A 15552-nucleotide genomic window follows, 5' to 3' on the forward strand; every position below is an offset into this window, starting at 1 on the left:
CCTTTATTGTATTGAGAAACAGTTCTTCTATACCTAATTTGCTGATAGCTGTTAATCATTAAAGGGTGTTAGATTTTGTCAAATGCTTTTTCTGCACCTTTTGAAATGGGCATGCAATTTTTATCCTTCATTCTGTTAATGTGATTTGTCAGATTTATTGATTTGTATATGTTGTACCATTCTTGCATCCCAGGGATGAACTCCCATTGATCGTGGTGAATGATCCTTTTAATATGTTCTTGAATCCAGTTTGCTGGTATTTTGTTGAGAATTTCTGCATCTATGTTATTCAGGGATATTGACCTGTAATTTTCTTTTCTTATAGTGTCCTTGTCTGGCTTTAGTACCTGGGAAATGCTGGCCTCATAAAATTAATTTGGAAATGTTCCTTCCTCTTCAAGTTTTTAGAATAGTTTGAGGATGATTGGAATTAATTCTTTAAATGTTTGACAGAATTCATCTTGAAGCCATATGTTCCCAGGCTTTTATTTGATGGGAGACTTTTGATTACTGAACATAACAGTGCTTGATTTCAAATGGAAGCATCTCTGTAAAAGGTGAGGAATGGGAATTAAAGGGATTGAAATTATGGTCGAAAGTGCTATTATTTGTGGCGACATCTGTTCTGTGAATTATTGGAAACCAGAGATTCCTCTGACCCTACTGGCTTGCTGGAGTCTCCAGTTCAAAGCATTAGTGGGTTCCCAACTGGTCCCCAAGAATGCAATTTAAGTGCAAAGGGAAGTCAATTTGGCCTGAGAAGACACCACAATCCTTGCACTGTTGCAAGTACCCTGAAAGAATATAAAAGGATATAAGGAAGTCTTTCAGCAGAGATCTGCAAGGAGGAGCCTAGGTTTTTGTTCTCTTTATTGTTTGCTAAGCAATTTCAGATATTACCAGATTCCCAGCTGTGACTGAATTCCTGGCCCATGAAAATCGCTATTATTATTGTAACTGGGCAAAGTTATCAATAATAATGATCAGCACTTATCTAGGGCTTACTATGTGTTTTGCACTTTACATGCATTATCTTATATAATCCTTATATCACCCTTTAAAGTAGGAGCTACTATAATTTTGAGGTTAAGCAACTGGCCCTAAATCATAAAGCCAGTAAAGAACAGAGCTGGGTGTGAAACAGAGCTCATTGCTCCTGACCCTGGTCTATATTCAGATAACCCTGGCACGTGTGAAGAATGATCTGAGATACGCATCTATAAAACTTAACTGGTGCCTAAGAACCTTTTAGAAATCAAACATATTTCTATATGCATATCTTCCCACTCCTCTTGAAAAACATGGTAATTTCTTGTTGCCACTATATTATGACAAACTACAAAATGGTACAGAGAGAAGCAAACAGAATTCCTTTTGTTCTGTCAGCCTGGTAAATATTTTTTGTTATTAGCTCAACAGGAATTCTCTTTGTTCATACACTGTGTATTGATTTCTACCCCAGCTACGTCATCCTCTTCCCTTCTTTAATATGAATCTTGGTCTTTCTCTTAGTTGCCGTAAGTCTCTAAGCTAAGGAAACAAACATTTGAAGAAAGCACATATTTTCCATGATTAAGCACCTAAACATATTTCATGACTTAGCCTTACTTAACATTCCCAACAATCTGCAAGGCAGACACTATCCTCCCACTTCATGCATGAGGAAACGAGTCCAAGGGTATTGGATATCGAGGTTAAAATAACCTAGAAAGGAACCTAGGAGCTCTGAGTCCTTGTCCTTTGACAACAAAGCCTGGCTCTCTGCCTTTCTCCTATTCTCCTTGCTCTTTCCACAACTTCTATATTTTTGAAACATAAATTCCATAAAAACTAAATAGGGAGGGGGAGTGGAGGGTCAGGATGCAAAATATTTTTAAAATAAAAATTTAAAAATAGCCTTCCCTGGTTTTTCAAGGTCTTGGTGGAGTATTTATTCCTGCTACCCCACTGTCATTCAGCTGAGGTCTCTGGGATCCTTGCCCCTAGGATTAGCTAGTGGGGAATTAATTCCATGTGTTTGCATGTAGAACAGGATGAACTATGAAGGCCAGTCTTGCTGATAATGGCGTGTCTGTCTGAGATTTGAGTCTGACCTGGTTAATGCAGTTGGGAAGATGCACAGCCCTTTCCCCCGTGTTGGAACTGTGTAATGTTATACTGACACCTTGTGGTTACTTTATGTGTGCTCAGAAACAAAGCATGGGCTTGACAAAACCGGTCACGTAAACCACAGGGGGCTTGGAGCAGGGGCTGAAGGCGAAACAGAGGTTTGGGAGAGAATTTAGAAGAGACGTCTTAACTTACCGGGAAAAACATAATTCCATTTGTCACGAAATAATTTACTGGTCTTGAGCACAGGACTTGAAGTCAGACCACCGTTTAAACTTACCAACTAAATGACTACTTTGGGCCTCAGTTTCCTTGTCTGTATAATGGGAATAGTGACAACTTCTCAGGACTGTTGTAAGAATTAAACGAGACAATGCTTGCAAAGTACCTGGCCTTGAACCTGCCACATAATAAACCCTGCTATTATCGTGGGGCCAAGACAAGAACCATGCTCTCGGGCTTCCCTGGTGGTGCAGTGGTTAAGAATCCGCCTGCCAATGCAGGGGACACGGGTTCGAGCCCTGGTCCAGGAAGATCCCACATGCCGCAGAGCAGCTAAGCCCGTGCGCCACAACTACTGAGCTTGCGCTCTAGAGCCCACGTGCCACAACTACTGAAGCCCACACACCTAGAGCCCATGCTCCACATCAAGAGAAGCCACCGCAATGAGAAGACTGAGCACCGCAACAAAGAGTACCCCCCGCTCGCTGCAACTAGAGAGAGCCCTCGTGCAGCAACAAAGACCCAACTCAGCCAAAAATAAATAAATAAATAAATGAATAAATAAATAAATTTTTAAAAAAAAGAAAGAACCATGCTCTCCTCTCCAAAGTCACAAAGAGGCCCTCCCTTTCCACTTCGCTGCTCTCTGGTTCAAGGCTTAAACATTTCATCTTTTGCTACCCTAGAAACTTGGCTTTGGGGGCACCAAACAGAGCACATTTCCAATCACATCCTAACCCTCTAGTAGTTCTGTGACCTTTTGCCAAGTCATGTAAACTTCCTGAGCCTTAGTTTCCTCACCTGTAAAACAGGGTGAATAATAACCATGTCTCCAGATTACAGAAGAAATTGGAAACAGTATAGACAAAGCATCTGGCTGTCTTGCACTAGTCATTATTCCATGTGGTAGTCATTATTATTGCTGTGATTACATTTATTCATTCCAATTTTCCAATCCTTCAAGAAGCAACAAAACCTTTAAGCTCACCTTAACCACCAACGATTCATTGGGCACTTAGAAGAGAAAGAGCCAGTTCATCTAGCGTCTCATTATGCAGTTCCAATATAACATTATTTCCCCATGATTTCATAATACACTTATTTTCTCAAGGCTAAAATGCAATTTTTCACATTTTGATGTTTCTGAAATTGAAGTATATTTTTTAATCAACATGTATGTTTCTGTTTCTTCTCTCCAGTCCCCAACTCCCTCCAAAAAAGGATGTTATTAAATCAGGGTATATCTGATACTCGATGGAGGTTTAAGACTAGGGAATATAAGCGGATTCTACTATTATCTACTGTTATCCTCCCCAGTATCCGAAACTCTAGATTCCCTGAACGTTCCTAGCCATAAGAACACGAATTCCCAAAACCACAGTCTTAGTATATGGAGCAATCACTGTGAGGACCCATCCAAGGGTCCTACCCACCTGGCTACATGACACTTCCCTTCCCTTGTAACACAGGATGAGATTGGAACTCTTGTATTTCCCATTTGTCCATATCCCAGAAACAAATGACAAGCCCTGAGTGCTCTAAACTCAAGTGGGGAAGATTCAGCTTTCTTTCCTGAATATGCAAACATTTAATTGCTCCCAGGATACCTGAGCTAGCAGCGGGGACGCTGAGCAGTGAAACTGCTCAACCTTGGGTCAGATAGGGAGCTGCAGTTTCAAAGCCACTGAAATACAGCTGGGATCACTGCCTTGGTTTCTAATGAATGGGGACTTGTTGCATAATTGAAAATGAGTCTAACATGCTTCATTCATTATAGTCAGAAGAAAGAAAAAAACAGAGAAAAAGTCCTGACGCCAACTTTTTAAAAGTCCCTCTGATCCATTTGCCTGCATAAAAACTAGCCCGTAATCCCCAGCCACTCCAAATCTTGGCAGTGCCTTCTCCGATCCACCCCTTGGCACTGCAGATAAAATGATCTTTGAGGCTGCTTCTTTGGAAAGGTAACTTCAGGGCAGTGGAATAACTAATAGGGTAGAGGAATAACTAACCATTTTACTCTGACCTAAACAGGCTGTTTCAGCCACAGGGTGCAGCCGGTAGCTCAACCAATACCTTTGCTAATTCTTCCAAAGAAAAACAAAGTGAACATGGACACTGCAGGGCCCTGCAGAGAATGTGCTGGCAGCCAAGCTAAGCTAAAGCCTGTAACTCTGATATCTGAAAAGCTGATAGCTGCTCACTCTTTCTTTTCTCCTCTCAGTGCATTTCTCCTGATGTTCATTCTTATGGTCAATTGCCCAGGACACCTGACAGGGTAAGGCACCTATTAAGACACAGGTGGAAGTCACCAAATAAATTGCCATTAGCTGCCATCTTTACCTGAGCTAAATGGAAACTCTGACACCAACACACAGATTTTGTGCACAAGTCCCCTTCTCAAGCCATTAAAAGGCAATTACAGTGAGTGATCACAGTTGAGTTATGCCCAGGTGCCACTTCTTCTGTTTTGTTGCAAAATGAAAGCTGAAGAGGGCTTGGCTTAAACTGAATAAAGGTTTTTCTGAGATACTACTGTGGGGATGCCTTCAAATCAACTTCCGGATCAGTGAAAAGAGATCTATCTATCTCCATAGCTAAAGTCAATCTCCATTGAATGAAAGCTTATAAACGAGCTGGTTTATAGATAGCTAGTGGGAAGCAGCTGCATAGCACAGGGAGATCAGCTCGGTGCTCTGTGACCACCTAGAGGGGTGGAATAGGGAGGGTGGGAGGGAGGGAGATGCAAAATGGAAGAGATATGGGAACATATGTATATGTATAACTGATTCACTTTGTTATAAAGCAGAAACTAACACACCATTGTAAAGCAATTATACTTCAATAAAGATGTTTAAAAAAAAAAATGGCCTGCATTCTGAGCTATTCAAAGACAGGAAGACCAAAAAGATCTTAAACCTAAACAAGTGAAAACACTCTGGCTGACGAGTACTAAACTGGAAAGGAATAGCGAAAGGATCATGCTAGGCTTACGGAGATGAAAATAGTAAATGATTTATCTTCCAGGAACTAACCTCTCTTCCTGAAGAAGAGACTCTCACATCTTTCAGCTCCATTTCACTCCCTAAAAGCATCAAGGAGTAAATCAACTTAAGACATTGTATATGTCACCTATTTCATTTATTCGACAAATATTTCTTGAGGGCCTACTGCAGGCCAAGCATTCTACAACAGCGAAGTAAACCTAATTCCAGTCTTCGCAGACTTTAGAGTCTATGGGAGCTGACTGCCCCTCCAACTGTGTCAGGCAGCACTAATGTACACTGGACGGAGCACTGGCCTCAGAGTCAAGAACACTGAGGTCAAGACTTGGCTCTGCCATTGACCTTATATGTGACCCCAAGTGTCTCCCCAAGCTTCAGTAAGATGAGGGATGTTTGTGAGCTGCCACCTAGTTTACTTTCTGCTGGTGTTCCTCAGAGCTCTGCGCATCTTGAAGGCAAGACAGAGGTTCATGGGACCAGGCTGGCCACAGACCTTCCACCTCTCTGCTTCAACTTCAGAAGTTCTGCTTGCTTCTGTTTTACTACATCAGAGTTCAGAGCAACATCTCATTTGGAGGAAAAAGAAAAAAACTTCAACAGCTAAAATAAAGTTTGAAAACTACTGCCCTAAGTGAATTTAAAGTCCATTCCTGTCCTGTGGTTTGTTTTCCCAAACTTCACTGTTTCTGCCTCTTGCAGAATACATCAGTCTTTCATCTCTGGCAAATAAATTACAAGGGGAAAAGTCTCTGACAAAAGTTCCTCTCCTGGTGAGATGGACTTCTCTCAGGAATATTATACTACCACAACTTCATATAGCTTCTCCATCTGTCTTCTTATTCCCAGATTTCCTCTTCTCATCCTGCATATATAAGGTCATCAATATAAGGTCATCACTGGTATGAATATCTCATTTCCTCTCTACGCTACCATACTTGACACATTTTTCCTGAATAAACCACTGTTTCCTATTTTAGCCACCATCATAGGCTACTTGTTCTCCCTGGAGAAGGTTTTTGGTTTTGCATAGTTGTTTATATTCCACCTTGTTCTCAGAAAGGATCTAAGGTGGTTTACAGGAATGCATAAAACACAGTTGGATGAAATCATTAAATGATATCAAAGTTATATATGCACACATTTTAAAAAATAAATAGTCCAGTGATTGCTTTGCCAGAACATATCCTAAAATTGGAACGATATAAAGATTAGCATGGCCCCTGGACAAGGATGACACACAAATTCATGAAACGTTCCATATTTTTAGCTACATGTAAAAGAAGGCAATTAGAACACTCCCTATCACCATACACAAAAAAATAAACTCAAAATAGATTAAAGACCTAAATGTAAGGCCAGACACTATAAAACTCTTAGAGGAAAACATAGGCAGAACACTCTATGACATAAATCAGAGCAAGATCCTTTTTGACCCAACTCCTAGAGAAATGGAAATAAAAACAAAAATAAACAAATGGGACCTAATGAAACTTAAAAGCTTCTGCACAGCAGACGAAAACACAAACAAGATGAAGAGACAACCCTCAGAATGGGAGAAAATATTTGCAAATGAAGCAACTGACAAAGGATTCATCTCCACAATTGACAAGCAGCTTATGTAGCTCAATATCAAAAAAAAACAACCCAATCCAAAAATGGGCAGAACACCTAAATAGACATTTCTCCAAAGAAGATATACAGATTGCCAACAAACACATGAAAAGATGCTCAACTTCACTAATCATTAGAGAAATGCAAATCAAAACTACAATGAGGTATCACCTCACACTGGTCAGAATGGCCATCATCAAAAAATCTAGAAACAATAAATGCTGGAGAGGGTGTGGAGAAAAGGGAACCCTCTTGCACTGTTGGTGGGAATGCAAATTGATACAGCCACTATGGAGAACAGTATGGAGGTTCCTTAAAAAACTAAACATAGAACTACCATACGACCCAGCAATCCCACTACCGGGCATATACGCTGACAAAACTGTAATTCAAAAAGAGTCATGTACCACAATGTTCATTGTGGATGGATGGACCTAGAGTCTGTCATACAGAGTGAAGTAAATCAGAAAGAGAAGAACAAATACCATATAGTAACACATATATATGGAATCCAAAAAAAAAAAAAATGGTCTGAAGAACCTAGGGGCAGGACAGGAATAAAGATGCAGAGGTAGAGAATGGACCTGAGGACACCGGGACAGGGAGGGGTAAACAGGGATGAAGTGAGACAGTGGCATGGACATATATACACTACCAGATGTAAAACAGATATCTAGTGGGAAGCAGCCACATAGCACAGGGAGATCAGCTCGGTGCTTTGTAACCACCTAGAAGGGTGTGATAGGGAGGGTGGGAGGCAGATGCAAGACGGAGGACATATGGGGATATATGTATACATATAACTGATTCACTTTGTTATACAGCAGAAACTAACACACCATTGTAAAGCAATTATACTCCAATAAAGATGTTAAAAAAATAAAAATAGAGGAGATTGGTTCAAGATGGCAGAGTAGAAGGATGTGCGCTCACTCTCTCTTGTGAGAGCACCGGAATCACAACTAACTGCTGAACAATCATCGACAGAAAGACACTGGAAATCACCAAAAAAGATACCCCACATCCAAAGACAAAGGAGAAACCACAATGAGACAGTAGAAGGGGCGCAATCACAATAAAATCAATTCCCGTAACTGCTGGGTGGGTGACTCACAAAGTGGAGAACACTTATACCACAGAAGTCCACCCACTGGAGTGAAGGTTCTGAGCCTCACGTCAGGTTTCCCAACCTGGGGGTCTGGCAATGGGAGAAAGAATTCCTAGAAAATCAGACTTTCAAGGCTAGCGGGATTAGATTGCAGGACTTCGACAGGACTGGGGGAAACAGAGACTCCACTCTTGGAGGGCACCCACAAAGTAGTGTGTGCATCGGGACCCAGGGGAAGGAGCAGTAACCCAATAGGAGACTGAACCAGGCCTATCTGCTAGTGTTGGAGGGTCTCCTGCAGAGGTGGGGGTGGCTGTGGCTCACCGTGAGGACAAGGACACTGGCAGCAGAAGTTCCGGGAAGTACTCCTTGGCATGAGCCCTCCCAGAGTCCGCCATTAGCCCCACCAAAGAGCCAGGTAGGCCCCAGTGTTGCGTCGCCTTAGGCCAAACAACCAACAGGGAGAGAACCCAGCCCCACCCATCAGCAGACAAGCGGATTAAAGTTTTACTGAGCTCTGCCCACCAGAGCAACACCCAGCTCTATGCACCACCAGTCCCTCCCATCAGGAAACTTGTACAAGCCTCTTAGAAAGCCTCATCCATGAGAAGACAGACAGCAGAATCAAGAACTACAATCCTGCAGCCTGTAGAACAAAAACTACATTCACAGCAAGATAGACAAGATGAAAAGGCAGAGGGCTATGTACCAGATGAAGGAACAAGATAAAACCACAGAAAAACAACTAAATGAAGTGGAGATAGGAAACCTTCCAGAAAAAGAATTCAGAATAATGATAGTGAAGATGAGTCAGGACCTCAGAAAAAGAATGGAGGCAAAGATCAAGAAGATGCAAGAAATGTTTAACAAAGACCTAGAAGAATTAAAGAACAAACACCTAGAAGATTTAAAGAACAAACAAACAGACATGAACAATACAATAACTGAAATGAAAAATACACTAGAAGGAATCGATAGCAGAATAACTGAGGCAGAAAAACAGATAAGTGACCTGGAAGACAGAATGGTGGAATTCACTGCCACATAACACAATAAAGAAAAAAGAATGAAAAGAAATGAAGACAGCCTAAGGGACCTCTGGGACAACATTAAACGCAACAACATTCGCATCACAGGGGTCCCAGAAGAAGAAGAGAGAGAGAAAGGACCCAAGAAAATATTTGAAGAGATTACAGTTGAAAACTTCCCTAACATGGGAAAGGAAATAGCCACCCAAGTCCAGGCAGTGCAGAGAGTCCCATACAGGATAAACCAAAGGAGAAACACACTGAGACACATAGGAATCAAATTGGCAAAAATTAAAGACAAAGAGAAATTACTGAAAGCAACAAGGGAAAAATGACAAATAATATACAAGGGAACTCCCCTAAGGTTAACAGCTGATTTCTCAGCAGAAACTCTACAAGACAGAAGGGAGTGGCATGATATACATAAAGTGATGAAAGGGAAGAACCTACAACCAAGATTACTCTACCCAGCCAGGATCTCATTCAGATTCACCAGAGAAATCAAACACTTTACAGACAAGCAAAAGCTAAGAGAATTCAGCACCACCAAACCATCTCTACAACAAATGCTAAAGGAACTTCTCTAAGTGGGAAACACAAGAGGAGAAAAGGACCTACAAAAACAAACCCACAATAATTAAGAAAATGGTCATAGGAACATACATATCAATAATTACCTTAAACATGAATGGATTAAATGCTCCAACCAAAAGACACAGGCTCGCTGAATGGATACAAAAACAAGACCCATATATATGCTGTCTACGAGAGACCCACTCCAGACCTAGGGACACATACAGACTGAAAGTGAGAGGATGGAAGAAGATATTCCATGCAAGTGGAAATCAAAAGAAAGCTGGAGTAGCAATACTCACATCAGACAAAACAGACTTTAAAATAAAGAATGTTACAAGAGACAAGGAAGGACACTACGTAATGATCAAGGGATCAATCCAAGAAGAAGATATAACAATTATAAATATATATACACCCAACATAGGAGCACCTCAATACATAAGGCAACTTCTAACAGCTATAAAAGAGGAAATAGACAGTAACACAATCACAGTGAGGGACATTAACACAACACTTACACCAATAAACACATCATCCAGACAGAAAATTAATAAGGAAACACAAGCTTTAAATGACACAATGGACCAGATAGAGTAGTCAATTGATATTTACAGGACATTCCATCCAAAAAACAGCAGACTGCACTTTCTTCTCAAGTGCACACGGAACATTCTTAAGGATAGATCACATCTTGGGTCACAAATCAAGCCTCAGGAAATTTAAGAAAATTGAAATCATATCAAGCATCTTTTCTGACCACAATGCTATGAGATTAGAAATCAATTACAGGGAAAAAAACATAAAAAACACAAAACACTGAGGCTAAACAATACATTACTAAATAACCAAGAGATCACTGAAGAAATCAAAGAGGAAACGAAAAAATACCTAGAGACAAATTACAACGAAAACACGATGATCCAAAACCTATGGGATGCAGCAAAAGCAGTTCTAAGAGGGAAGTTTATAGTAATGCAAGCCTAACTCAAGAAACAAGAAAAATCTCAAATAAACAATCTAACATTACACCTAAAGGAACTAGAGAAAGAAGAACAAACAAAAACCAAAGTTAGTAGAAGGAAAGAAATCATAAAATGAGAGCGGAAATATGAAATAGAAACAAAGAAAACAATAGCAAAGATCAATAAAACTAAAAGCTGGTTCTTTGAGAAGATAAACAAAATTGACAAACCACTAGCCAGACTCATCAAGAAAAACAGGGAGAGGACTCAAATCAATAAAATTAGAAATGAAAAAGGAGAGGTTACAACAGACACCACAGAAATACAAAGTATCCTAAGAGACTACTACAAGCAACTCTATGCCAATAAAATGGACAACCTGGAAGAAATGAACAAATCCTTAGAAAGGTATAACGTTCCAAGACTGAACCAGAAAGAAATAAAGAATATGACCATACCAATCACAAGTAATGAAACTGAAACTGTGATTAAAATCTTCCAACAAACATAAGTCCAGGACCAGATGGCTTCACAGGTGAATTCTATCAAACATTTAGAGAACAGCTAACACCCATCCTTCTCAAACTCTCCCAAAAAACTGCAGAGGAAGGAACACTCCCAAACTCATTCTATGAGGCCACCATCACCCTGATACCGAAACCAGACAAACATACTACAAAAAAAGAAAATTACAGACCAATATCACTGATGAACATAGATGAAAAAATCCTCAACAAAATACTAGCAAACAGAATCCAACAACACATTAAAAGGATCATACACCATGATCAAGTGGGATTTATACCAGGAATGCAAGGATTCTTCAATATATGCAAATCAATCAATGTGATACACCATATTAATAAACTGAAGAAGAAATACCATAAGATAATCTCAATAGATGCAGAAAAAGCTTTTGACAAAATTCAACACCCATTTATGATAAAAACTCTCCAGAAAGTGTGCATAGAGGGAACCTTCCTCAACATAATAAAGGCCATATACGACAAACCCACAGCCAACATCGTTCTCAATGGTGAAAAACTGAAAGCATTTCCTCTAAGATCAGAAACAAGAAAAAGATGTCCACTCTCACCACTATTATTCAACATAGTTTTGGAAGTCCTAGCCACGGCAATCAGAGAAGAAAAAGAAATAAAAGGAATACAAATTGGAAAAGAAGAAGTAAAACTGTCACTGTTTGCAGATGACATGATACTATACATAGAGAATCATAAAGATGCTACCAGAAAACTACTAGAGCTAATCAATGAATCTGGTAAAGTTGCAGGATACAAAATTAATGCACAGAAATCTCTTGCATTCCTATACACTAATGATGAAAAATCTGAAAGAGAAATTAGGGAAACACTCCCATTTACCACTGCAACAAAAAGAATAAAATACCTAGGAATAAACCTACCTAGGGAGACAAAAGACCTGTATGCAGGAAACTATAAGACACTGATGAAAGAAATTAAAGATGATACCAACAGATGGAGAGATATAGCATGTTCTTGGATTGGAAGAATCAATATTATGAAAATGACTATACTACCCAAAGCAATCTACAGATTCAGTGCAATCTCTATCAAATTACCAATGGCATTTTTTACGGAACTAGAACAAAAACTCTTAAAATTTGTATGGAGACACAAAAGACCGCAAATAGCCAAAGCAGTCCTGAGGGAAAAAAATGGAGCTGGAGGAGTCAGACTCCCTGACTTCAGACTATACTACAAAGCTACAGTAATCAAGACAATAGGGTACTGGCACAAAACAAGAAATATAGATCTATGGAACAGGATACAAAGCCCAGAAATAAACCCACACACATATGGTCACCTTATTTTTGATAAAGGAGGCAAGAATATACAGTGGAGAAAAGACAGCCTCTTCAATAAGTGGTGCTGGGAAAACTGGAGAGCTACATGTAAAAGAATGAAACTAGAACAGTCCCTAACACCATACACAAAAATAAACTCAAAATGGATTAGAGATCTAAATGTAAGCCCGGACACCATAAAACTCTTAGAGGAAAACAAAGGAAAAACACTCTTTGACATAAATCACAGCAAGATCTTTTTTGATCCACCTCCTAGAATAATGGAAATAAAAATAAAAATAAACAAATGGGACCTAATGAAATTTAAAAGGTTTTGTAAAGCAAAGGAAACTATAAACAAGATGAAAAGACAACCCTCAGAATGGGAGAAAATATTTGCAAACGAATCAACAAAGGATTAATCTCCAAAATATTGTTAACAGCTCATACAGCTCAATATTAAGAAAACAAACAACCCAATCCAAAAATGGGCAGAAGACCTAAATAGACATTTCTCCAAAGAAGACATACAGATGGCCAAGAAGCACATGAAAAGCTGCTCAACATCACTAATTATTAAAGAAATGCAAATCAAAACCACAATGAGGTATCACCTCACACCAGTTAGAATGGGCATCATCAGAAAATCTACAAACAACAAATGCTGGAAAGGGTGTGGAGAAAAGGGAACCCTCTTGCACTGTTGGTGGGAATGTAAATTGATACAGCCACTAAGGAGAACAGTATGGATTTTACTTAAAAAACTAAAAATAGAATTACCATATGATCCAGCAATCCAACTACTGGGCATATACCCAGAGAAAACCATAATTCAAAAAGACACATGCACCCCAATGTTCACTGCAGCACTATTTACAATAGCCAGGTCATGGAAGCAACCTAAGTGCCCATCGACAGACAAATGGATAAAGAAGATGTGGCACATATATACAATGGAATATTACTCAGCCATAAAAAGGAACGAAATTGGGTCATTTGTAGTGACATGGATGGATCTAGAGACTGTCATACAGAGTGAAGTAAGTCAGAAAGAGAAAAACAAATATCGTATATTAACGCATATATGTGGAACCTAGAAAAATGGTACAGATGAAATGGTTTGCAGGGAAGAAATTGAGACACAGATACAGAGAACAAACGTATGGACACCAAGGGGGGGAAGTGGCAGGGGGCTGGTGGTGGTGGGATGAATTGGGAAATTGGGATTGACATATATACACTAATATGTATAAAATGGATAACTAATAAGAGCCTGCTGTATTAAAAAAATAAATAAAATTCTAAAATTAAAAAAAATTTTTTTAAAAGAAGAAAATAGTCCAGTCAGAATTTTTTTTTAAGATTAGCCCCACTTTTTAGAGCCAACTGCTTTAAATCATTTAGCCATTTTCTTTTTAATCCTGATCGCTGCTTTTCATATTTCTTAACAATATGCTGATATTGATTTTTTTTCCAGTTTTATTGAGAAATAATTGACATAGAGCGTTGTATAAATTTAAGGTGTGCAGCATGATGGTTTGACTTACATATATTGTGAAATGATTATCACAATAGGTTAACATCCATCATCGCATACAAATACAATAAAAAGAAAGCTATTTCTTGATCTTTCCATTTTTATACCTGATCTATTGATTTCTCCTATTATGGATGAGGAGTTAACACTCACCATCCCCATCCTTCCACTATTTTAGGTAAATCAATATACATTTTCTACTATGATGACAATGTAAATGTTTTCCCTGGAAAGGCCAAGCCGTTTGCTAAGCATGAAGCTTAAATGGGAACCTAAAGTGGAAAAACAACGACTAAGAAATAAAAAGGAGCTAGCAATAAGATCAAAATGCACTCTGTAAGAAAACATATAGGTATTTCTCTCGTGCCATGAATAAACCACCACTTAGATTACTCTCAAACTATAATGTGCATAAAAATCACCTGAGAGCTTGTTAAAATGCAGATTCTGATTCTGAAGTCTGGATGGGATCTTTGCATTTTTGACAAGCTCCCAGGGGATGCCAATACTGCTGGCACATGAACTTTCAACTGATGACTTTCAACTTTTAACTGATGACTTCCAACTCTTTCTCCAGAGAGCCCTGACTCTTCTCAACAATCTCATCCTATTCCATTTCTTACCCTAAAGTGTGAGGCAACGTGGTATTAACCATAACTACTTGCACAGTGGGGAGGAACAGGTGTCCTGTCTCTGTTTCTCAGATGGGAAACTGTGGCAGGTAAGAGTCACACAGCGTTGAATGGCAGAATCCTCTAATGTAGAAAGTGTTGCTTTAATCTCTGCCTTTCTTCCTTAAGACTCAGGGGATGTTTAAGCACATCTAGCTTTAGTCTGATGACAGTCTGAGTTGATAGGATAAGCAAAGAACCAAGCACAATTCCTGATCCTTTCTCTTGTCTCTGCTTCTTTTCATTTCTCAAAGGTGCTCTTTCTTTACCCACATCAAACTGGGCTACCAGCAATCTAGAGACACAGGTTGATGGAAAAGATGCCAAGGGAAGCCCTCCTCTGCTGTACTACGGCTATCCTCCACTGCAGAAGAAACTTCCTTTGAATATTCCTAGGAAGTGGCACCTGTCTTTTCTTTTACGTGGTTAATGGCCAGTGGCATGCTGTAAATGTTTAACAATTGGCTGTCCAATCCCCAAGGTGTAAATACTCCCACCCTGGCCAATTTCAACCTAACAATGTGACTTTACTGAACATGGAATTAGAAAGAGATAAATACAATTGGCTCTCACCAGCTGGTACAAACTGGCTCCAGGACATCACAAGTAAAGTCTGTAAGTTTAATGCTAGACAATTAAAGCTGTATATTCAGTAAAGATTTATAGCTGTTTTATCAACCTTCTCATCACCTTCCTTTACTACCAAATTAAGCTGACCTGGCAAGGTCTTTAACAGTTGATAATTTTTCTTTATTACAAATTATTTGGCAGAAATGTTCCCACCACGTAAATTAGGCCCTTGGTCTACAGATAGCTTCTCTAAATAGCTTTCTTTGTCTTCTATTGAATTATTGCCTTGGACCAGAGAATCAGAATTCCCTTCCTGATGGTTCCCATGCAT

The 15552-nt window shown here is 39.4% G+C and overlaps 1 non-coding gene across 1 annotated transcript; it reads left to right on the forward strand.

The window, feature by feature from the left end:
- Positions 1 to 6496: 6496 nt before the first annotated feature.
- On the forward strand, positions 6497 to 6598 carry LOC137775958 (U6 spliceosomal RNA). Its single transcript, XR_011076090.1, has one exon. It is a non-coding gene; the product is annotated as a U6 spliceosomal RNA (small nuclear RNA).
- Positions 6599 to 15552: the final 8954 nt, after the last annotated feature.

The sequence above is a fragment of the Eschrichtius robustus genome, chromosome 13 (genome assembly GCF_028021215.1).
Source record: "Eschrichtius robustus isolate mEscRob2 chromosome 13, mEscRob2.pri, whole genome shotgun sequence".
NCBI lineage: Eukaryota > Metazoa > Chordata > Mammalia > Artiodactyla > Eschrichtiidae > Eschrichtius > Eschrichtius robustus.